Source organism: Lutra lutra, chromosome 4, assembly GCF_902655055.1.
Source record: "Lutra lutra chromosome 4, mLutLut1.2, whole genome shotgun sequence".
Lineage (NCBI taxonomy): Eukaryota > Metazoa > Chordata > Mammalia > Carnivora > Mustelidae > Lutra > Lutra lutra.
This window is the reverse complement of record NC_062281.1, coordinates 127351589-127375115: the sequence shown is the minus strand read 5'-3', so window position 1 is coordinate 127375115 and position 23527 is coordinate 127351589. Positions and strand designations below refer to the sequence as shown.

The 23527-nt window shown below is 36.1% G+C and overlaps 1 pseudogene; it reads right to left on the bottom strand.

Moving 5' to 3' along the window:
* Window positions 1-550: 550 nt before the first annotated feature.
* LOC125097373 (GTPase NRas-like) lies at window positions 551-5237 on the bottom strand (annotated as a pseudogene).
* Window positions 5238-23527: the final 18290 nt, after the last annotated feature.

Here is a 23527-nt window from a genome sequence, read left to right as displayed (position 1 = left end):
ACGTCCCCAAAGTGAAGGTAAAGAAGGTAAAGATTTAAGTCCAAATTATTATTATTATTATTATTATTATTATTATTATTTCTCTTTATGAATGCAAAGCAGATGCCAATTTATAGATCATAGCCAATAACACTATAAATAAACCAAATGGCAACTTAACTATATTCTTAGCAAAACAGTAATTTGTGACATTTCTTCAAAACCCAACATCGTTCCATGTTCAACATTAAACAAGAAAAAAAAGGCACTAGCAGTTGCTACTTTAGAGCTCAAGACATTTTTTTCCTACAGAATTTCATGTTACATTCTCTGTTTCAGAGCATGAATTACTTTTCAGATGAAAAACTTGGGATGGCAGAAGTTTATTTGTGTGTATTGAGGGAGAACCCAGGGTGGAAAATAGTGTTCATTCCTCCCAAGTGAGGAGGTAGTTATTCAGGGAACTTCTCAAATAGAGAATATTGTACTGATATATCAAAAGTTGGAGAAGTAGCAGGAGCTTCTTTGTGAGACTGAAGATTTCAACAGGAATGCTTCTCCTCCAGGGAATTCAAGACCAGGGTCTTGGTGCCGCTAGACAGTGGCTCTTTTTTGCAGCCATAACTTTAAAAGCATTTGTTGTATCACCATGCATACATGGTAACCCCATACAACCTTGAGTCCCATCATTATTTCTATTGAGTTTCTTCATTTGATATTTACGTATTTCTCTCACCAGTGTATAAAAGGCATCTTCCACAACCTTCTGGTCTTGGCTGAGTTTCCAGTGAGTTGGAATCCCATAACTCTTGGCCAGTCCGTGAGCTTGTTTTGTGTCAACAATCCTTATTGACACAAACACAAACACTTGTTTCCTCCTAGCACCATAGGTACATCCTCTGAGTCTTTTACTTGCTTAATCTGTTCCCTGTAGAGATTAATTACTGCAAATGATTTGTTATTATTGATGGCAAATACACAGAGGAAGTCTTTACCTGTCCTCTTGTAATGTTCTCTCATGGCACTGTACTCTTCTTGACCAGTTGTATACAGTATATCCAACAGACAGGTTTCACCATCTATAACCACCTGTGTTCTCTAAAAATCCTCCCTGATGGGATCATATTCATCTGCAGAGTGGTTCTGGATGAGCTGGATTGTCAGTGCAGCTTCTCCAACATCACCTGCTCCAACCACCACCAGTTTCTATTCACACCAGCAAGAACTTTGAAATTTGCTGCCTCCACTTCAGATGGATTTTGGACCACAACTGGGAAAAATGCTGAGACCCCAGAACTGCCATGAACAGCCTTCACTAGGAATTAAGTCCAAATTATTTTAACACTTAAACCAACCAGTATTGCTAATCCTATTTAAGTTTTTTTTTTTAAATCTAAACTCTATTTAAGTTATTGCAAAGAACCTGGACTATAATGCTTGCAATATCTTTTCGAAATCAGCGGAATATTGCTATCAACATCTGTCAAAGTTAGATAATACTTATAAAAGCAAGACCAAAAGCCCTCAAGGTCATTTTTGAATATTAGTGAATAATCCAAAATGAAATTAGATTCTAATTACAAATTAGAATCTATCAGTATTTTAAAAATAAACATAGCCCATAGAAGGCTTATAACTGGAATGCAAAGATGGCTTGATATTAGGAGCCCAATATCATTCATCATGTCAGCAAGTTAAAGCAGAAATTCATTTTCATAATAAATATTATTAGTCAAGATATAGCTTAATCTATAAGATCTCAAAATGACACCAGACTGATGCAAGGTAGATTTATTAGTTAAAACAGCATGCACTGGGAAAAATATCCTAGATAGGTCACTGATTTTGAAAAATTTCAAAGTCCTGGGAAACAGGAATAAAAAGTAAATCCTAAAAACTATGACCTTTACCCTGGAACAGATTAATAATCCCAAGAGATTTTTTTTTTTAATTACAGATAATTTGTTAAAATGTCTTGAGACATTACCTGGGAAAGCTCAGAAGGAGGGTGAGTATAAAAGGGCTTAAGCCCTCAAATTAAAAAAAAAAAAAAAGTTTTACTCAGATAATAATTCACCATGTATACTTTAGAGTTGAACAAGAAAGTGTCATGCTTATTTCATAAGTAAATATAAATAATAAATCAATAGAAATACTAGGAAGAATATATCTATATCTATATCTATCTATATCTATCTATCTATCTATCTATCTATAGGCATAGAAAAGAAATCTCACTCCCATGATGCATATGGAGAATGATTCTATTCTATACCATTTTGTTCCCTTGACCAAAAGATAAGTGAAAGATAGGGTGATGATCCAAATTAGAGAAATTAATGTTTTCTGGTTGGAAATTGGAAAGAGAAATTGGAAATTGGAAAGAGAAATAGGGAATGGTGTTCCAAGACCCATTAAAACTGGATTCTTGGAAAAGAAATATAAAAACTGGAAAGCTTGATAGTGTTTTCCATTTTTTAGACAAGGATATAGAGAAAGCTGGTCCATAAAATTAAAAAAACAGGTAAAACAGATGAAAATATTAAAGCCATAAAAAGACATGGAGGGTAAGGTAGAAAATATAGATGAGGTTTCTCACGGTGTTTTGGACCCCGCACCACTCAATTCTAGGCTAAGATGAAGGTTCTCCTTTGGTTTGTGAAATATGCCAGAATCTTTATATTTCATTTTACATTATTTTTGAGCTAGAAAATGAGTGTAATATTTTTATTTTTTTTATTTTTATTTTTTTTAAAGATTTTATTTATTTATTTGACAGAGAGAAATAACAAGTAAGCAGAGAGGCAGGCAGAGAGAGAGGTGGAAGCAGGCTCCCTGCTGAGCAGAAAGCCTGATGTGGGGCTTGAACCCAGGACCTGGGATCATGACCTGAGCCGAAGGCAGCGGCTTAACCCACTGAGCCACCCAGGCGCCCCGAGTGTAATATTTTTAAAAGATAAGATCATGTATTTTGTATTTCTTTTAAATTATAGCTTACTTAACTACCCAGGCATTAAAGCATTTCCATGATCCAGGGGAGAGTTATGAAACCTGGAATAAAGATGTCAAGTGTATGGTGAATGGGAGATTTGGTGTCCCAATAAAACAGTAGTTTTGCAATCTAGGCTTAGAAGAAAGACAAAAGAATTTATAAACTCCAATATTTCTTACATTAAAAAAAATTAGAGACCTGGATTTTATTTTACTATATAGAAAGAATCTTGGGATATTATAGAGAGAACACATCTGAGTCTATAGAGTGGATAGGATGAGAAAGAAGGAGAAAAGAGCAAAAGATAGGATGCTGTGTCTCTAGTTTCCAGTTCCACCCCCAATCTAGTTCACCTGAAGATAAACCTCAAGATGAAGATTGGGTAGTGATAGAAGAACCCCAGAGGATGGATATATATATATATATATATATATATATATATATATATATGCAATGCTGAAAATAAAGGAGCCCCACAATTTTTTGGAGCTAAGGAGGAGGCCATTTCACTGAATGTCTCATACCAAGAGGGACACACAGAGCTGAGTGGTGATGGCCAAATGGCCACAGACTACACCCTACCATATTCTCATCCTTACCTGTATGCATTTTGGGCATAAAGAGTGAAATGTATCAGAGCCACTGTGTTCTTACTTGAAAACAGGAAATCACTGATTAATTAGGGAGAGTATTTCTTAAGGAAGGGCTCAAAGGAACATATGGCTAAGATTCAGCAGAGCAGCAGTGGTAGAAAAGTCTGGGGTATGGCCACATCAGAGTAGTGGAATCTGTTTGTAGAAGCAAAGGGACCTCTAGGCACTGACTGTGCAGAGGAAAAAAATGAGATGTAAGCATGACTTTCATCACCACAATATCAAGAATGGATAACAGCAAGATGAACAGCAGCCAAGTGGGACAAGAGATCTCCTCGAGAAGGTTGCTCCCCAATTTGAGGTTTTTTTCTTTTTCTTTTTCTTTTTCTTTCTTTCTTTCTTTCTTTTTTTTTTTTTTTTTTTTTTGATGCCCCATGGTATGTCCAGATACCATCTTGGTAGAGATAACACCAGAAAGACAATTTTAAAATAGAAAAGATAAGTAATCATTAAATGACGTATTTAAAGCCCATCCAGGAGCAGTTGGGTGACTCAGTCAATTGAGCATCTGACTCTTGATTTCTAGCTCAGGTCATGATCTCAGGGTCCTGGGATCAAGCCCCAAGTTGGGCTCCATGCTCAGCAGGAAGTCTGCTTGAGATTCTCTCTCCCTCTTTCTCTCAAGCAGACTTCCTGCTGAGCATAGAGCCCAACTTGGGGCTTGATCCCAGGACCCTGGGATTTTCTCCTGCCCATTTGCTCCCTGCCCATTTGCTCTCTCTCTCTCTCTCTCTAAAAGAGACAAATTAAATCTTTAAAAAAATAGAATAAAATATCAAATCACATCCCATCCATCTTAGCTCCTCCTGCCACCATTAAAAAGAATCTAAGCTTGAGAAAAACATACAAATAGTTGTAGGTAAAAAAACAATGGTACTTTTTTTTGCATATATAAGTTAGCCTGAATGGATTTTAATCACCCGGTGTACACTTGTAATTCCTAGTTTCTCTTACCTAAAACTAATATCATCACTGAGCAGATAAATGAGGGCCTCATTCATGACTGCTGACTCTATCCCTACACCAGAAGGAATAATATCACAACTCTGATAACTACTAGAAAGAGTGACCACACCTACACTTACCTTATGTGGCAGCACCGGTCATCATTAGATAATTAAATTGTTGATATTGTCAACATTTGTTTTGTTCTATAGGAGATTATCACAGATATCCTTTGGTTACCACTGGCTAAAGACCATTATTAATCAATCAAATCAATTCTTACCTTTGAACAATTTATTGAATTAAATGCTTTTTGAGATCAAAATTCCAGTATCTCCATATTGGAGATTCCTTTCCTTTCCTTCATTTCCTTTATTCAGTTATGGTTTTACACTACTAAACTGGGGTATTCCATAAAGGGAAAGAAATAGTGTAAATGGAGCATACTTATGTCAATAGTTTATATGGAACTCAACTGGTAATAATAATAATAATAATAATAAAAATCTTCAGGACCTTTCCACAAGCACATATGAAATAAGTTGCTCCTCAGGTGAAAATCTTGAGGTGACTGAAGACACACATACCACAAAATGCTGCAGTGTGCATGTGTTGGCAGTCTTGGGGAAGAAACAAGTTACCTCATCCTTCTTAAGTACTTCCTCCATCCTTCAAGAAAAGTCAAAAGTAGACTTGGGCGGTGGCAATCATGAGTCAGTATCTATGGAAAGGGAAGAAAGTAAGGGCATGAAATTTGTATTCTGCTTGTCAGTTTGGTGTTGCAGAGTCCGTTAGGACCCTGCCTCTCTTTTCCATTGGAGAGTGAGATCTGCTCAGCAGGGCTTTGCAGACTCTGCAGGTCCTTACCAAATAGGTTGGTTGTGCAATGTCCAATAATAGCCACTGTGGGGATGCCTGGGTCCGTTAAGCCGCTGCCTTCGGCTCGGGTCATGATCCCAGGATTCTGGGATCAAGTCCCGCCTCCGGCTCCTTGCTTGACAGGGAGCCTGCTTCTCTCTCTGCCACTCTGCTTGCCTCTATGCCTGCTTGTCCGTGCTCTCTCTCTCTTTCTCTCTCTGACAAATAAATAAATAGAATCTTTAAAAAAAATTAGCTACTGTGATTAAAGCAACTCCTTTTCTTAAAGATGCTTGGCGTATTTTGATAAGTTGAGAAGTCTCTAAATCAATTATCTCTGCAAATTTCCTAAATTGTTGAATAACAATTTAGATAGTTTTTGGTTTTGGTTTTTGTTGTTGTTTTTGTTTACTCTGTTTGAGTGGCTGTGCTGGGCTAAACCTGAAGTGTATTGCATCAATTGCCCTCTTCCTCCTCAAAAACTTCACATCTAAATAGAGAGCCCTGGAAGACAATCTTTTTTCAAAATCTATTTCATTATGTCTTTGCTATTAATGATCCTTATAGGGTGTGAAGCCTTAAATCATGACCCTATAGGACTCTGGAACTTTTGCTCAGCCAAAATGTCATTTTATTTTATTCTTTAGGGTTGTACTTTTTATGCTAATGTAGGATTTGGCAGTAGACTGTAATTAAACTGTAGTCAATGGGCCTAACTTTTACAAGCAATTAGATGTATTTGCTTTTTTTGTTCCTCTACTGAGAATATGCACCAGCTTTGTGGAATCACTAAGATGTATCCTTCTGCCCCCACTTTTCTTTTAGTTCCTGCTAAGTGCAAAGAGAACACACAGCATTCTGTAATGTTTTCATTCTATTATTGCTTGAAACGTTGACTTCACATACCACTAGAGAAATTGAATGAATGCAGGAATGTAAAGTACTATTTAAGCATCTCTCTATGTTCCCTTCACCTTTTATATTTTTCTCACCATATAACCTTTCTATCCTTCCTACAATTCTACTCTTTTTATGTTATACACAAACCTGAAAATGGGCAGGGCTCAAAGTCCTAGAACATCTTATAACCATGGAAGAATACAAGAGACTCAATTATGACATAACTCTTTGGATATTTTCACATTGAAAAATAAGACAACAAACCAAGTTAGAATTTAGACTTCCAGATAACAAGGAAATTGGCATCTACAGATACTAAGATATTGTTACAGTTGGGCCAAGTGCCTTTCTTTTCCCAAATTATTCCTTTTTAGTCACATTCTTTAAAACATCTGCACATATGATTGCTGTATTGTGATACCTATGTACATTTGAGAAAGAGCATTGATGAAAATCATTAAATAGTGTTTCATCAATAATTATGTGGTTTCCATACCTAGTGATGGAGATAGCCAAAAGACCATTTTAATCATTATTATATCTTTTTCTAAATAATTTCTTATGGTTTAAAAAATTATAAATAAGTGTTGCTACTTGCTATAATCACAACCTTATAAAAATACATAGACACACACACACACACACACACACACACACACACCACACCAACAAAGGCACACATACTGTTTTACATATCATGTATTATTAGGGGAAGGCTGTGGTAAAGTCTCTGAGGCTCCTACCACTCTTGATTCCCCATAGCAACATAGTTTTTGGATCAGTCAAAACCCCATAGAGACATATGCAAGAGTTCACATCTTTTATGCTGGACCTCCTCAGGATACACTAATTTGCTACAGCTGCGCCCATGCCCATTCACTCCCAGGTTCCTGGCAAGCCTGACCTTGATGGTTGACAGGTGTGGGAGCTACTGGCTCAGGGGGAAGGAAAATTAACCCTATTGCTGCCAGAGCCCTTTTATGCCTGAATAGGAATAATCTTCATTTCTCAGCATGAGAGACCAGTATGAATTTTTTAATCAGACAGAAAACATTCTATTCCCAAAAGCATTGGCACACAAGATTATAACTAGAGATATTGCCTAGAAATAGGAAGATGAAGATAGGCAACAACTGGTTCAGTAACCATGCTAGAAGATCGTTTAACATTCTTAAAAAAGAAAATATTTAGAATTCCCTGACACATTTGGAGAAGAGAAGAAAGCCATTGCTCTGTTCCTCCTTCACAATTTGCTCTGTTCAGAAAAAAAAGAGGGGGGTACTTTTATAAATGTTTTAAAGGATTGAGCCATTTTCAAATGGTATATTTTGACCATTTTAATTATTTGATTTGTTTTCTTTTCTGCTTGGTGCACAGTCAGAGGTAAACTGAAATGGCTTCTGCTGGTAGTGGGCCATCGTAAAAAGCTCAAATGACAGTGGGAAATTGCTTTTGTGATGAAGGGAAGCATTAATAAAAGCTTTGCTCATGTTTACCCCTTTTAAATTGGCCCTAGAGGAGTTGATTAAACTACCCCATTGGCAGTGGCTGGTTGATACATAGGTTGTGAAATGTTCTATGCCCGTAGGTGGTGGTTGAGTTTAGAGGTATCTACATTTTTCTCATCTGGTTTGGTATGTCATTGACGTTTCATTTAAACTCTTTGTCCCATTGTGATCTGGTAAAACTTTGTCTTTGTCCATAAAGAAAATATTGTATTTTTAAGAAAATGTCATATTTTCCTTCCCATAAGGCTGAGTAATGTAGGCTCTCAATATACCAAAGTATTCTACCTGTGATTTCAGGGCTAGTAACTGGGAATTTTTGTTTGTTGTTTTTAATTAAAAAAAAAAAAAAATGAACCAAAGCAAAATCAAAGTAGGATTTTTTTTTAAATGTGAATTTCTTGAATTTAACTATACATTTGAGATGCCCAAGAAAGTGCACTAAATAACTTTTATAGCTCACTTGGGAGTCTACCAGTTGAGTCAGAGAGTAAGAAAAGATTCATGTGGCTCAGCTGTCTAAGGGTACTCAGCGTGAGAAACCAGTGCAGAGTGAAGGCTCCCCTAGGATGGCCTATCTTATTCCCACTATTGTGCCATTCCTTAATGCTTGTCTTCTCACCCTGAACAGCATGACAGGTGGTGTGCTCAGAGCATCTGCAAAGGCAGTTAGTAGAAGACAGGATCTCTTATAGAAACTCAAATGTCCTCCTTGGAGGATTCAGTTGATAAGGCTACATATTTGATTTCTGGAGGAATTCTATTTAACTTTGTTCTTAGTTTTGAATCTTGAAATTTTCTCTGGTGAAAGGTAGCTAGTAAGAGTCAAAGACATTCATACATTTTTCAATCATCGGTTTTTTCACAACCGGTGTATCAAGTATAGATTTTTATCCTAACTTTGGAGATGAAGAAATTGTAACTGTGAGATGTTGATTCCTGCTCAGACAACTAATACATATGAGGATCCCAATATTTATCCTGGTTTCCCTGGATCCAAGACGAATCTCTCTGTCTTCTGTATTAAGCTTTCTCCTCTGAAGGAAAAAAGAAATAGAGGAAACTAAGATTTTCCTTAGAAATGTGTAATGCGGTACTTAAAGCGTTTCTAGTTTAACTCTTCTTCATTAACACAGAAAAAATGAAGACCTATAGAGAAAAAGGGACTAATCCCAAATCATACTGCTTTTTTTCTTTTTGTACGTTTTCGAATGATACAGGCCTCTTTAATCACGTTTCTTCTTTACTTTTCTTTTTTTGTTGTTGTTATAATTTTTGTATAATTTACTTAGGCTAACATTTAAGTAAGATTTAACTGCATCATCACAATCAAGATATAGAACATTTTTTATCACTCAAACCTTTCTTTGTGCTCCTTTACGGTTAGTTTTCCTACTGCTTACTCCACACATCACTGGTATGCTTTATGTCACTATAGACTAATTTTGCCTGATCTAGAATGTTGTGTATATGAAATAATACAGCACACAATTTCTTTAGTTCTTTCATTCATGTAGCTGCGGTATCATTGTACTATCTGTTTTTAATTGCAGAAAAATATTCTGTGATATGAGTATACTGTGCTTATCCAATCACTTGGGTTGTTTACAGGTTTTTGCCTATTGAGAATAAAAACTGTGAGCATTCCTGTGCAAGGCATTTCATACCTCTTAGGTAAATACTTAGAAGTAGAATTGTTTAGTTATTTTGGTAAGAAACTGTCAAATTGCCAAAATGGTTATTCAATTTTATACTCCTAATTAGTAGTATATGGAACTTCTAGTTGCTCTGCATCCTAGTCAACACCTATAGTTTCAACATTTTAAATTTTAGCCATTCTAGTTGCTATAGCAGTATGTCATGGTTTTACTTTTCATTTCCCTGAGACTTAGAAGCATTGAGCATCTTTTCTTGTGTTTGTTAGTCATTCATGTATCTTCTTTGGTGAAATATCTATCCAAATCTTTTGCCCATTTTTAAAAAAAAGAAAAACTTGGGATTCTAATTCTCTTCTTGATTTGGAAGAATGATTTTTATATTTTGGATAAAAGTCCATTGTTAGATATGCAATGTGAATATGTTCACCTAGTTTGTGAATCGTCTTTTTATTTTTTTAATGATAGCCTATCTATCATCTCTCTAATTTTTTTTTTTTTTGCATTCCACCTGGAAACATTTGCCTAAATAAAATTATAATGATTTTTCTTCTATATTATCTTCTGGAAATTTTAAAGTTTAATATTTTAAGTTTTGAGTTAATTTACGTATATGTTATGAGGTAAGGTTTATAGTTCATTTTTTTTTCCCATAGAGATATCTATTTGTTGAAAATGTTATCTTCTCATGATTTCAGTTTTTCAAACAGTTTTTAAAAATCTACTGACTATGAGCATGTTTGTGTATTTCTACACTCTCCATTCTGTTCCACTGATATATACATTTCTCTTTACACCATTAATACTATAACATCTTGATTACTGCAGCTTTTAAGTAAGTATTAAAATCGGGCATGTAATCCACTTTTGGAAAATTGTTCTGTTATTAGTTCTTTGTATTTTCATACAAATTTTAGAATTAGTTTGTCAATGTTAAGAAAAGAAGAAGAATGATGGATTTTATTGGGTGTGTATTGAAATCTGTAGACTAATTTGGGGAGAATTTACATTTTAACCATGATGAGTCTTCCATAACTAGGTTCCTTTTACTTGTCCTAGTAATGTTTAAATTATTCACTATATATTTTGAACATATTTTGTTAAATTTATCCCTAAATATTTCGTGTTTTTAAATGCCATTACAAATAGTATGTGTTTTTTTTTTTTAAGATTTTATTTATTTATTTGACAGACAGAGATCACAAGTAGGCAGAGAGGCAGACAGAGAGAGAGGTGGAAGCAGGCTCCCCGCAGAGCAGAGAGCCCGATGTGGGGCTCGATCCCAGGACACCGGGACCATGACCTGAGCCGAAGGCAGAGGCTTTAACCCACTGAGCCACCCAGGTGCCCCCAAATAGTATGTTTTATTTGGAATTTTATTTTCTAACTGTTCTTTTGCAGGATACAAATACACTTGATTTTTTAATATTGATTTTATATCCTATGACTTTGTTAAACTCACTATTTTTTGTAGCAGGTTTGTTGTTCTTGATTCCTTAGACTATCTTACATACATAATCATGTCATCTGAGGACAATTTTATTAATTTTTTTCAAGTCTTTATATTATTTTTTTCTTCACTTCTTACACTGCGTAGAACCTCCAGTACAATGTTGAGTACAAGTAAAGAAAACAGTTATCTTGCCTTGTTTTCAGTCTTTCAGGAAAGCATTCAGATTTTCACTGTTATATGGGATGCTTACTGCAGGTTTTTCAGACATGTCTTTTACCAGATTGGATAAAGTCTTTTCTAAGCCTCATGTGCTGATAAATTTTAACTTAAATGAATGTTGAATTTTGTCTTCATTCTATTAGTATGGCCAAATACGTTGATTATTTATTTATATATTTTTAAAGATTTATTTATTCATATGAGTGAAAGAGTCTAAGTGCACAAGTTGGGGGAGGGGCAGAAGGAGAGAATTTCAAGTAGATGCCCCACTGAGTCCAGAGCCCAATGTAGGGCTGGGTTTCATGACCCATGAGATCATGACCTGGGCTGACATCAAGAGTCTGATGCTCAACAAATAGCCACCCATGTGTCCCAGCATTGGTTATTTTTAAAATATTAAATCAGCTGTTTAATTCCTGATATATACATCATTCATACATACATACATACATACATACATCAATGTAATTATCATCTTATGTATTTCCAAATTCAATATGCTAATATTTTGTTAAGGATTTTTGTGTCTGTGTTCATGAGGAATGCTCATTTGTAGTTTTCTTATAATATCTTTGTCTGGTTTTAGTGTCAGCATGTACTTACTCCATAAAATAAATTGGAATTGTCCCTTCTATTTTCAGGAAGAGATTGCATACAATTATCATTGGTTGAAATCAGTCCTTAAGCCATTGAGTCTTAAACTATTGCTTATGGGAAAGACTTTAACTATGTATTTGTTCATATTAGATTCAGGGCTTTATTTCCTTTTTTCTCAAATTTTTAAAAATTTGAAAATTTAAAAATTCGCTGGCTGGGAAAGACTGTTAATGACTGTTAATGACTTTGTGTGTTTCATCAAAGTTAGCAATTTTATGGAGATATTTATTATTATAATCCCTTGTTATCTTTCCAATGTCTATAGAATCTCTAGTGAGGTTCATTCTTTCATCCCTGATATTAGTAATTTTTCTGTTTCCTAAACTTGATCAGGCCTTGTATTTTTTAAAAATTTTTACTGAGATATAATTGATATTAACACTATGTTAGTTTCAGGTGTACAACATAGTAATTTCATATTTTTATGTGTTATGAAATGATTACCACAATAAATCTGTCCCATAACCATACAGAGTTAGAAAATTTTTTTCTTGGATGAGAAATTTTAAGATCAAGTCTTTTAGCAATTTTCAAATACATAATAATAATGAACTATAGTCACTATGCTGTGCACTATATCCCCATGATTTATTTATATTACAAGTGAAAGTTTATACCTTTTGACCTCCTTTCCCATTTTCACCCAACCTCCATTTGGTGCCTCTGGCAACCAACTATCTCTACTCTGTATCTGTAAGTTCAGCTTTTGGGGGTTGTTTTTGTCTTTTGATTCCACATATAAATGAAAGCATATAGTATTTGTCTTTCTTTATCTGATTTCTCTTAGCCTAATGCCATCAAGATCCATCCATGTTGCTACAAATGGCAAGATTTTCTTCTTTTCATGGCTAAATAACATTTTATATATATCAATGGACTTAGGTTCCATTCTTCCAAGTCTTGGTTCTTGTTCTTGTTCTTCCATGGTGTTAAAATTACTGACAATTCTAAGCTTCACACCTTTATATTACATCTTTTAGAAAGTGGGACACTTGGGTGGCTCAGTCAGTTAGGTGTCTGCCTTCAGCTCAGGTCATGATCCTGAGGTCCTGGGACCAAGTCTCATATCAGGCTCCCTGCTCAACAACAAGTCTATTTCTTCCCTGCTCCTCCCCCTGCTTGTGCTTGTGTTCACTCTCTCTCTCTCAAAAATAATAATAAAATCTTTTTTTAAAAAAGACACAAAAGCTGGCTATAAGTAATTCTCTGAAAAATTTAAAAATCTTCTTTCCTAGGTGTTTATGTCATAATTCTTGAATCTTGAATCAATCTGACCCCTGAAATTGATCATATGTCCCTCCAGGAAAATTCCTGGTGAACCAAGAAATGCTAGATGCTGATTGGAGCAAACTTTAGGTATGGGAATCAAGCACTATCTTAAGTGACATGGGGTTACCTCAACAGAATTAGACTTGTCAGGAATCACCCCTGGAGTTTAGGATATAGTAATGACCTCTAACTTCCAAATCTGTGGCCCTTTTAGAATTGAAGTATAATTGATATGCAATATCCTATTAGTTTCAAGTGTACTTCATCGTGATTTGATATTTTATAACTTATGAAATGAAACCCATAAGTCTAGTTACCTTTTGCCACCATACAAAGTTATTACAATATTAATGACTGTATTTCATATGCTGTACATTACATCTTCATGACTTATTTGTTTTATAACTGGAATTATGTACCCGTTGATTCTCTTCACCTATTTTGCCTATCTCCCCAACTCCCCTGCTCTGGTAACAAATGGTTTATTTTCTGTACCTATGAATTTTTTTCCTCGTTCGTTTTGTGTTTTAGAGTTCACACATAAGTAAAGTCATGTGGTATTTGTCTTTCTCTGTGTGACTTTTTTCACTTAGCATTATAATTTCAAGGTACATCTACTTCGTCAAAACTGGCAAGATTCCATTCTTTCTTATGGCTAAGTAATATTCCATTGTATATGTATACCACATCCTTATCTATTGATCTATTGATAAGTACTTAGGTTGCTTCCATATCTTGGTTATATTAAATAATGCTGCAGTGAACATTGGGGTGCATGTGTCTCTTTGAGCTGGTGTTTTTGTTTTCTTTGGCTAAATGGCCAGAAATGGAATTGGTAGATTGTATGATAGTGCTATTTTTAATTTTTTAAGCAAACTCCACACTGTTTTCCTTAGTGGCTGCACCAGTTTATATTCCCACTAACAGTGCTTGAGGATTCCCTTTTCTGCACATCCTCACCAACATGTCTTATTCTTTGACTTTTTGATAATAACCAGTGTGACAGGTGTGAGGTGACATCTCATTATGGTTTTGATTTGCATTTCTCTGATGATTAGTGATGCTGAGCATATTGTTATGTGCCTGTTGGCCATCTGGAGGTCTTCTTTGGAAAAATGTCCATTCAGATTCTTTGCCCAACTTCAGTCAGATTTTTTTGATATTAAGTAGTGTGAGTTCTTTATATATTTTGTATTTTAACCTCTTTTTGGATATATGATTTGCAAATACCTTTTCCCACTCAGTAGGCTGTCTTTCTGTTTTGTTGATATTTTCCTTTGCTGTGCAAAAGCTTTTTAGTTTTGAGGTAATTCCATTTGTTTATTTTAGCTTTTGTTGCCTTTGGCTGAGGAGACTGGTCCAAAAAATTTTTTTAAGACCTATGTCAAAGAGCGTACTGCCTATGTTTTCTTCTAGGAGGTTTATGGTTTTAGGTCCCACATTCATGGCTTTTAAGCAGCTGGGGAAAACAATTAATCTTGAGGATAAAACATGTTGAAATTTATGAGGATAGCAAAAAATGATGAATTCTAATGTTTTTCAACTAAAATAAAATCCCTTGAAATTAGAATTGCCAATTTTACCAAGTAAAAATACATGACACCCAGTTAAATTTGAATTTCAGATAAATAACGAGTCGTTTTCAGTATAATATGTTCTCTAAAACACAGTACTTGAAATCCTGTGTTAACTTCAATACCTGACTGATTTTTTAAAAATGCACACACACAGAAAATGAAGACAATAGCTTCTATGGGAAACAAATAAATAAAGATAAGACGAAGACTGGCTGTAGTTTTCAGATGCATGCCTCCAAGATTATGTGAAAGTACTAGGGAGGAAAATCAGTTTAACACTCCTGGTTTTAAAGAGGAAGACATATCCTGAAGTCTTGCAGGTCTCTTTCTGCCTCTTTACTGATTTTCTTACTGAATTTGGAAAGAGTTTAATCAATTCTGTACTATTGTGGGGTTTTTTGGTGTGTTTGTGGGGATGGGTTTGTTGTTGTTGTTGTTGTTGTTGTTATTGTTGTTTTGTTTTTTTTGGAAGAAGCTGCCTCTTGCACTTCCAAGGACAAGCAGAGGGTCTCTTGGTCCAAGCTCACTGCATGGATAAAGTCTCTAACTCAACTTTAAACTTAGCAAGTCCATTTGACTTCCATTTTAAGGATTTCTCTTTTACTTAGCTTTTACTAATAATAAAGGTTATATTTAAGCCCCATCTACCACTCTTCCACCACCCCACCTTGATTTGTAGAACTGAGAGGGGAGAAGTACTGTTTATATGGCCTCCTTAGGAACCTCAACCCAAATCATGGTTATTAATTCATATGTGTTGGTACTGAGGTTAACAGTATATGCTTCATGCTTATATGAATGGCATGATCTTCAAGGAGAGTTTTAAATTTAGACCTTTGAAATAAGACTCAAACTTTGTGGGATAATATTAAACATGTATCCCCCATTCTTAATTATTACAGTAAATACATTGAATATAAAAATGGAAAGTGTTTCTGAAGATATATAAAAACGGCTTTAGGGGCGCCTGGTGGCTCAGTGGGTTAAAGCCTCTGCCTTCGGCTCGGGTCATGATCCCAGGGTCCCGGGATCGAGCCCCACATCGGGCTCTCTGCTCCACGGGGAGTCTGCTTCCTCCTCTCTCTCTCTCTCTGCCTACCTTTCTGCCTACTTGTGATCTCTGTCTGTCAAATAAATAAATAAAATCTTTAAAAAAAAAACCGGCTTTATCATGTGAACCATTCTGAGAAATCAAAAAGGAAATGACACTGAAAGATTAAACATGAGAAGAAATAGGAGCAATATAGTATAATATCCCAAAAATATTGTTTCTGAAGATATTTAGCTGAATTTTCCCCCAAATTCCCAAATGAGCTCTGTCCACAACCCCCCAAAACAGTCATCCCAAGAGAAGGTAAAACATGTCTCTCAAAAGGTAGGGATTCCAGGTGAGCAGGTGAACGTGAAAGAATTTGTGCAAGCTTTAGCAGCTAGTGATATGCTATAACTTGAAATACCTTCAATGAATTTTGCTTTTCTTATCACTACAGAGTTAGATGCCACATGAAAGTTGTGTTTCAAAATTAACAAAACAAATGGAGAGAGGGAATCATCCAGAAGCTTCCAAGGATATCACACTCTAGATGTAGGCTTCATGAGCTAGGAACCTCAGAAGTGGGAACCTTTAAAAGAAAGTGACTGCCTTAGCCCTTGGTGAGATTACAAAACAAGCTGTACTTTGCATCTCTGGGTCTAACAAAGATCACATATCAAAACTTCATGACCAAATTAATGTGTAGCTTATCCCCCTCCCCAAGGTCTTTCCCTTGGTTTTATTATTACTGACAATATTGTAAGAGCGGTGTGAAATGGCCAATTCACACATGTGCCACGTTTTTCACACTGCCTGAACCTGCTGGAACATGATTTTCCTAAGAATGATGACAGTAATAAACATCTTCTGGCAGAGGCTTGCAAAATCTGCACCCATTTTAGTCACTCAGTAATGGCCCATAAATTCTTTGAGAACTGCAGGAGAAAAACAATGTACATACTCATGCATAAATTAAAACTAGAAGTGCCAGCTCAATGGAACTCGACTTCTCACACTCTGGAACAACTGTGGAGCAATTAAAAAATAAACAAACTCATAACACATGGGTGCAGCCAACGGTCATCAGAGAAGGTGTTCTCTGTTGGAGATCAAACCATTACCCAGCACTTTCATTGAGTAGACTCCCTCTTTGGTCTGTGAAAATATTCAGAGAAATTTATATAATCCTTCCTGATGAGGTCTCTTGCAAAAGCATTGCAGTCTAAATGTGTGAGAGGGAAAATGCTCATCTTGACTTCCCTTTACATGTGGACCATTTTTCTTCAGGAAAGATGGTATATACAAGAACATTCCTGATTTCCTTGTTTATATCAAGGTTTCAAGTTTAAGCTCTGTCATTTTTATAGGTGAGCAATTCAGAGAAGCCCTTTGTTTTATCAAGGTGCAAAGAAATTAAACAATTTGACATACCTAAAAGATATACTTATAAAACTCAAAAAATTGCTAATTCATAGAGTATTTCTAACAATATTTCAGGGGTACCTGGGTGGCTCGGTCAGCTAAGCATCTGCCTTTGACTCAGGTCATGATCCCAGAGTCCCAGGATCAAGTCCCACATCAGTCTCCCTGCTCAGCAGGGAATCTGCTTCTCCCTTGGCTCTACCCCATCTCATGCTCTCTCTCTCTCTTTCTCCTCTCAAATAAATAAATGAAATCTTTTTTTTTTAAAGGAATATTTCAGAATCACTTTCTCAGTCCTATTCACTATGAGTAGGATTCTTTAGTATATTTGGAACTGAAAAAAGAATCAGTTTTGTGGTTAGGTTTCCTTATTTGTCTTAGCAGTTGAAATCCTGTCCTGTAGTTATTTGGAAATTTCTTGGGCAGAAAGCTATGGGTATGACTGTTTTCTCTGTTATCTAGTATAATACTCAGTATTGGAGATGGTGTGGTTATATTAATATCCCCATTAAGTAGCTTGACTGTAGTTGGGGGAATTGACCCCCGATCCAGAAGTGAGTAGGTCTAGAAAATTGGGTACATGATCATTTCTGGCCAATAAGCCATGTAGTACGGTTTATGAAAGGCCCCTGGGAAAGTTCTTTCTTTCTTTCTTTTCAGAGTGAATTTGAAAGGTTTTTCTCTCCCCCATGGTTGTGAATGAGGAAACATGTAGCCTCTATTACTTTTGGCGTCTATTATAAATCTTTGAAAAAATGAGAGTCAGGATGCAGCCAGTGGGAAGATTGCTATGCTGCTGAATCAGTCAACACTAACCCCATGAATCGGACTTCCTCTTACATGAAAGTGATCTGTTCTTTAAACATCATTGTTTCAGGTTTTGTTACTTACCATGAGAGATAGCTCAACAGTTTCAAGAGCTTTACAAAAGTTTCTTTCTAACAGAGTGTGGACCTTATAGGATAGGGGGTTGCAGATGTTCAGATTGTAGATGTGTGGGCCAAAGACATAGTCCCTTTAGACAATCAGAGAATTAATTATGAGGTAGGAAGGTTAGGGTCCTCTCTGGCTACACCTGGTAAGAATCCCAGCTCTCCCACCTGTGAGGGGCCTCTGCCCTTCTCAGAATTTCTGTGGTTTTCAAAGAGTTTACTTCCTCAACATTTTTTCCTTTACATTCTTCCTCTTGATTTTGTGTATGCTATTTTCCATCACAGCCCATCCACCTCACTGTGCATACATGCATACACACACGCACATAAATATACACACATAACATCACAGAGCATTCCGTAATGCTGATTTCCTAGATGATTTGGGGAATCTCAAAAAAGGAATGAATTTTCCCTTCATGAATCGCTACACATGCCACTCCATCTCTTCTCTTATCTCCTTTTACCCATCTGCTCCCAAAGACACACCAAAGAATTTTCCCAAAAAAGTCAGATCCTTTCCTACAAGGACTCCTAGCTACAAGAAAGTTAAAAGTTAAAAGTTGTCCTTTTCTTTTCCAGTGTGTCATGACCTTGGCTTAGTTATCAAGGATATATTCTTAGGGTAGTGCTTCAACAAAATAATATCCCCAAATATGACCAGGAGCTTCCTTCTGAATCAGTAGAGCTATCAATTAAGAATGCAGATTAGGTTCAGCCCAGCCCCTCTGCAAACAAGAAGTGTTTCTGAGGCAGAGGGATGTTTTCACATGAGTAAGGCCATGATCCATGATTGAAGAGAGGTAGAAATGAATGGTTTTAGGATCAGAAGCATCTTCGGATCTGAATAGGAAGAGGTCCATACAAGAACTATGCTCTAAATCCCACAAGAGGTTATAGTCTTGATGTTAAGCACCCTCTTGATACAGATTGCTGGTAGATGGCAGGATAGCAGAGTTGGTGCTCTGCCCAGAGGAGAAAGACCTGAAAAATCTCACAGTGTTAATAGATACTTGCTATTAGATGATTTTGGCTGCAAAAAAAATCTTCAGTTTCTCTTCTGATATAATTCACTTCTTTTCCAGATATAAAAAATCTCACAAGAACAGTTAAAGCTATCCTATGTTATTCAGCACATAAAGATCTTATCCTTCAATTACTGATCATGAAAAAAAAATATTCACACTCAAAATATCAGCTCAAGGACAAAGAGTCTCACACTTTTGGGAAAGTTCTATAATCTCTTATAAAGCCCAGAACTATAGCACAGTGAAAGTAGAGAGTATTGCTAATAACATTTTGGCAAATATGGGCTCAGTACCTATACACTTGTGGATTATTAATTCTAAAAAAGAGAAATATAAGTAACAGTCTGGAATGATGGGAAGAGCACACAAGTAGACATCAAGAAACCTGAGCTTGTGTTTTGGTTCTATAACTTTCAAGCTACCTCTCCGTGGAGGCCTTACTTTTCTCACTGATAAAATGAAGCAACTGGGTATTCTTTCAGTAAGGTAACTCACAGTTTTAAATTATTTTAAGGAGTTTGAAAACACAATGAAAGTACCTAATCTCTTTTGCTCTCAGCTCTCTCATCTGTAAAAGAGAAGCATAGAATACCAGCAGTGGATATAAGCCTGTCTGCCCTGGACCCCCTTTTTGGAGAACCTCGCCTGCTTCCTTTCAACTTCTGCCCCACGCCTGTCATCACCTGTCCCACAGTAAATTCATCAGTTCAGGTGCTTGTTTGTTTGCTTGCTTTGTTTATTTGTTTTAGTTCAGATGGTTTGAGAGAAGTTGATGGGATTCTGTCAAAGTAGACACATGGGTTGAGCAATCAGGGATAGCACCAGCAACTGGTATAGACATTTGTAGGGGCGCCTGGGTGGCTCAGTGGGTTAAGCTGCTGCCTTCGGCTCAGGTCATGATCTCAGAGTCCTGGGATCGAGCCCTGCATCGGGCTCTCTGCTCAGCAGGGAGCCTGCTTCCTCCTGTCTCTCTGCCTGCCTCTCTGCCTGCTTGTGATCTCTCTGTCAAATAAATAAGTAAAATCTTTAAAAAAAAAAAAAAAAAAAAGAATAGACATTTGTAGCAGACTAAACCAGTTAATGCCATCCTAGGACTTTTGCTGAATCTAACCAGCAAGAAAACTCCCTTTTTCTGAGACTCTGAGCAAGGGGAAAAATTTGATTTCAGTTGCCAGTGGCCATCTTGCGCCTGTTTGGTGAGATCCTTTTTGAGAAGGAAGAGATCCTTGAGAGGAAGAGAGTTGGCAGGAAGGGGCATTGGTGACACTTCATCTCCAATCCCTGAATTCAAATGCTTGAAGCCAATTTCTTTTTTTAGTATGTTTCGTGAGCCAATATATATTTTTTTCTTTTCTTTAAGACGGTAATTTTCCTTGGATATTTATCACTGTATATATGCAAAACATCTACTGACATAACACTTTGGAAACTTATTAGAAATTTTTAATGACAGAAAGCATGTAAAGGAGCTTTTTAGAAATGCAAATAACTATGCAAATATGTTACCGCTACTATTATTTTTTACTCATTTTTATACAACAAAATATAGAACAATTCTTTTAATTAAGAATAAAATACTAGTTGTCATTATTACTCAAATAAACACTATCTTAAATACAGCACCTAATTCCTTGCACCCTTATCCTTGCAGTTTTAGGAGAGCTTCCTTGATTTACCTCATGGTCAAGAAGCCTACCTAATAGCTATGGGTTTGTTTCTGTATTATCTGATGGCTGAACAGGAAACAGGAATATTTCCTTCTCTTTGCAATACAGTTTTCACTCTCTTTTGCTAGAGTTCTTGTAACACTTTGTGCTTTTAAAAGGAAGCTGCTAAATGCTGAGAATTAGCATTCCGGTGATTTAACCATAAGGAAAATAGAGACTTTGTGCAGTATGCTAAGTCTACAAGATTTTAAATAGGGTCTGAAATCATTAATCCACAAATTCTGGACTAACCCACTTTAATAAAGAGGAGTTCCAGAACCTAGTTTGCAAAATGATTGTATGGTTAATGCAGGATTAAATTTTCTTTCAATTATAGACCGAGTCTTGAAAATGCTCTAAAGAGAATGAAGGAAAAAAAAAAGTCCTGCAAGAGGTACATTTGGTCTAAAGTGCTTTTAAATATGCTTCTTAATTGCTGGGGGCTGTTTTGCTCTTCATCTAATCATTGTCTGAATTACTGAAGCTCAACTTATCTGATAAAATAGGTGAGTGTAGTGGTAATGAAGTCAGATAATGTCTTATCTGAGTGTCAGGCTAGGCATCAAATGGGCAGTGTGTTAATCATTAGTAAGGAGTTTACAGACTGAAATATTTTCATCCAAGTTACATGTCTCAGGCCAATTCATTGGAATAAGAAAAGGTTTAGAAATGGGAAAGCTGTGCCTTTAACTATTTAATAAAATTGCTTGTTATTTAAATAAAGGTAATTAAAAGTGTAATGCTCTGGAACTATTAGGCACCTACTCAAAACGAGTGGATTTTTGTTTTGTGAAAGAGCCAATACCTTGAAGAAAGCACAGGCTTCACAATGAGAATCCCATAGATACTTTTAAAGAGCTGGAGATTAACTCATTTAAATAAACAGTCATTTTATGGCTTTTTCACCAGGGAAGCCAGTATTTCCTTGGGGTTCTTGAATTAGGGAGTTCCATACCAAGGTTCTGTGAATTAGCTATGTGGGCATTCATATTATCAAGACCTTCACCACTGCAGGAGGTCTCACATGGGCAGAAATCAAAGAAATGTAGTAATCTTGTGATTAGAGTAATCTTCTGCCTGGAGTGCTTTTGATTTTGCATTACACCTGTGTTTAAAAAAATTCTGAAGCCATTATTTGTTTGGTTCTAATTAGTAACACATATTGGAAGGCCAGGCCCAGATACACTGTTTTTCAGATGCTCGTTCCCATAGAGGAATTTCTATATGTGTTGGTTTGATATAATAAAATGTGAAAATTTATAGGACTGCTCAGTTTAAGTTTAAGAGCAGGTTTATGTAAAATAAAAAGATATTTTAAATGAAATAGACAAATGTACTGGCTTTTCCATGTTTTTTACACTAACTCAAGCAAAACTAGATTCACATATGAAAAACATCCAATTTCATTTCATCCCTCCCCCTCCTGCCCAACATATGGTAAGTATTTCCTTGGTTTCTAAATCTGTTGCATTTCCAAATACACTTGGGAAAGAAGTGTAAGTTACCATACTTCCATCTAATTTTTCTCAGGGAAATTTGTACAACGTAAGTCTTACAGAATGGATGAGTTTCATTAAAAAGTAAAGTCTTTATCCCTGCAATACTTAAAAACCTGTGAAATTGCAGGCCATCAGAAAGAAACCATGGCATTATTTGCTGGCATTCCGTCAACAACAACAATTCCCATCCTGATGTAGGTTTCTGCAGTTTTCTGGTGCACATTTTTAGTAACAATGGACCAGGAGAATGGAATTGACTACCTTGGATGTCTGGGCTACCAGGCTGCTTAGAGGAGTCTGTGGAGTCATACATTCTACTTTATTATGTCTGTTTTAGTTTTTCTATAGAAAACCAAATGAAGCAAAGCAACTTTCTAAGATCATTCTAAAATGATCACTAAGTAACTTATATCTGTAGAAATTTCTTCTTCCTGCGTCGATTCAGCAATCTTGCCTACTGGTTGTTTTCTGAATACATCAGTTTTATTTTGTGCTAGAAACCAATGCCTTGATGTTATATACCACTTTTAACTCTAGGGTTGAGCTGCTCTGGGCCTGACAGGCCATGAAGCATTAGTAGGTGATTGGTTCTTTCTGTCTTGGAACTCAGCCTAATACCTAGAGTATTTAAATAGGGAAATCCACATTGACTTCATAATCCCTTGTGTGACACTTGTTCTGTGAACAGATAAGGGGGAAGTAAGTCAAGTACAGCATTTGTCAGGAAGTCTCCACTGTCTCTTTGTCCCCAAAGGCATGAACTGTCAGCATTTGTGACTTCAAGCTAGCCCATGTTCTGATATTATTGTGCACATTCCCAGAGGGGATTCTTTGAAAGGACTTTTGCATTCATGTGAAAGGAAATATTTCAGCTGCTTTTCACAAGCACTGATTGCCCAGGACAAAGTGACTGACTGCTACACGTGCTGAAGTTGAAGGACCTAAACATACTATAATGTGTTTTGTCATAAACAATCACAGATTAAGGCTCTTTTCACAGGTGATTGAACAAAATGAACAACAGAATGAGGACTTGTATTCTGAAGCTTGTTGCTCACAGGAACTCATATTCTGCATTTTAGAATTTGTTGATGGTATAGCTTCTGCTTTGGGAATAAGCCCCATTAATCAGGTCATTCTTCTAGGTATATTCTGAAGTAGCTAGTTTTGGTGATTAAACTTCACATATTATATTAGGTAACAGAGCATGCTGTTAACAGCAGGCTATCACTAAAGGCAAGAGAA